Raw genomic sequence first — 2,005 nt, forward strand, 5'->3', positions numbered from 1 at the left:
TGGGATCTCTCCACCAGGTTTTGGCATCAGTGTTATGCTGGCTTCATGACAAAAATTTCATCAATCTCCTCCTTTTCGTAGCTATGGGTCACTTTAAGTAATACGAGAGCAGTCTAGATTTTTTAAGTTTAAAAGACTGAAATTATCTGGGCCCAGGCCCACAAGGTGGCTGCTTTTTGAAAACTTCTTCCATGTTAGCGATTTATTCGGGGGTGGGGAAAGCCTGCTCCTCAACAAGAGGCCAGCAGGCAGGGCCCCGGGGTGACCAGCACTCCTGGACAATGCCACTCCTGCCCTTGGCCACTTGGACAGCATGTAGCCTCTGAGTGTGTGTGGAGAGGGCAGTGGGGGATGGGTCCTCAGTGCATTTGTGGGGGCACTCATGTGAGAAAGTCTTGATCTATTCTATTGGAGAGTGGGATTCAGAGTGTTGATCCTGTCCTGCATCCCTGAACTCTGACATCAGGAAGTGGGAACTGAGCAGGGATAGCAGAGGCAAGCCCCAGAGCTTGTCACACGCCGATCTGCCTTTAATTTTTCTGTTTCGAAGTTGAGAAATGATCAGGTGTTCAAAGAAAAACAATGAGATTGAAAGAAGAAGGGAAAGGAGGAAGAGGAGGAGGGGAGATGAAGGAGAAGGTGGGAGAGAGAGACAGAGAGGAAGGGAAAAGAAAGGGATGAAATTAACAGCCTCTACCACTGGGTCTGTGAGCTGTGTCAGAGCAGGTGGCCCCGCATTCTTGGCTTAATGCTCTGCTGCCGCTGGCCAAAGATCCTTAATACTTTCATCTTTTGTGTTTTGTGGTGCCGACGGCATATTGAGGCAGGTGCAGAGGAGACGCACAAATCTCTGCCCGCTTCTGCAGCCCCATCCAGATCTCGTGTTCACAGTGCCATGGCATGGGGTTCAGCAAGACTCACTCCAGTGCCGGGTAGAGCAGGTCATGCCTGCAGCCCAGTGGGCGTGGCATGAGGCAGCCCAGAAAGGCCATGCTTTCCATTTGAACCAGAGCTTGTTCCAAATACAGAAAGGGGGCAATGGTGTTCTAAGGAACACAAAGGACGTGGGACCCCGTTGTATCTTTTCTTACTCATTTTACTTCCCTGTATTAGCCGAGCACTTTCACTGAAATGGTGGCATGGAAGGAAAGGGAAAGACAGGAAGACCCAGCTTTCTCCTTTCATCCCTCTTTCCTCATCAGTAAGCAGGAGGCAGAGAGTGTTGGTGCCAGCATCGAGAAGTGAAATAGAAGCAGGCAAGTGAGTAATGTGCATGGTTTTCATTGTTCTGGTAAGAACAGAAAACACACACAGATGAACTAGGAAATACGAGCTGTGTAATTTCAGTGATTTGGTGTATGAGTTGAAAGCTCTTCTATCTGCATTTAAAACTGGCATTCTACGATAGAAAGATGAAGAGTAAAATTCATGCTAGCAATTTAAAATTTTAATTTTTCTTTACTGAGAATGGCATTAAATAGCAAGAAAACACCATGGCTAATCAAGAGAGCCTGGGGAATGGAGAAAGAGGTTTGTATTTTTAGCACCTTTAACTGCACTTTGCTGGGCTTTTGAACAAGGCGCCTTTATTTCATTTCACATGGGGCCCCACATGTTCTGTCACTGGGCCTTTTCCCACTGGTAAAACAGATGAGGTCTGTGAAGTGGGTGGAGGCTGCAGCCAGGGTAAGGGGGACCGGAAGGAGAGACAGTTTAGTCCTGTCTCCTTCCTGTCTTGGGATGGCCTAGACCACGGGAAGCCATCACGGGGACTGTGAGGGAGCTGCGAGGTCCTCCTGGGTGGGACAGTGCTGGAGACAACAGAGAGCTATCCGGAGAGCCTCCTCGCGGATACCACAGGATGATGCAGCACAAGGTAGGGAAGCGGCTCCTCCTCTGTGGGCTCTGGGGAGCAAGGAGTGGTGATCGGTTTCAGGAAGGAGCCTGCACTCTGGGCCTTCCCTGCATGGGCTTGGCTTCTGTGTCTCCCCACTGCAGGCTGCCA

The sequence above is a fragment of the Rhinopithecus roxellana genome, chromosome 14 (genome assembly GCF_007565055.1).
Source record: "Rhinopithecus roxellana isolate Shanxi Qingling chromosome 14, ASM756505v1, whole genome shotgun sequence".
Classification (NCBI taxonomy): domain Eukaryota; kingdom Metazoa; phylum Chordata; class Mammalia; order Primates; family Cercopithecidae; genus Rhinopithecus; species Rhinopithecus roxellana.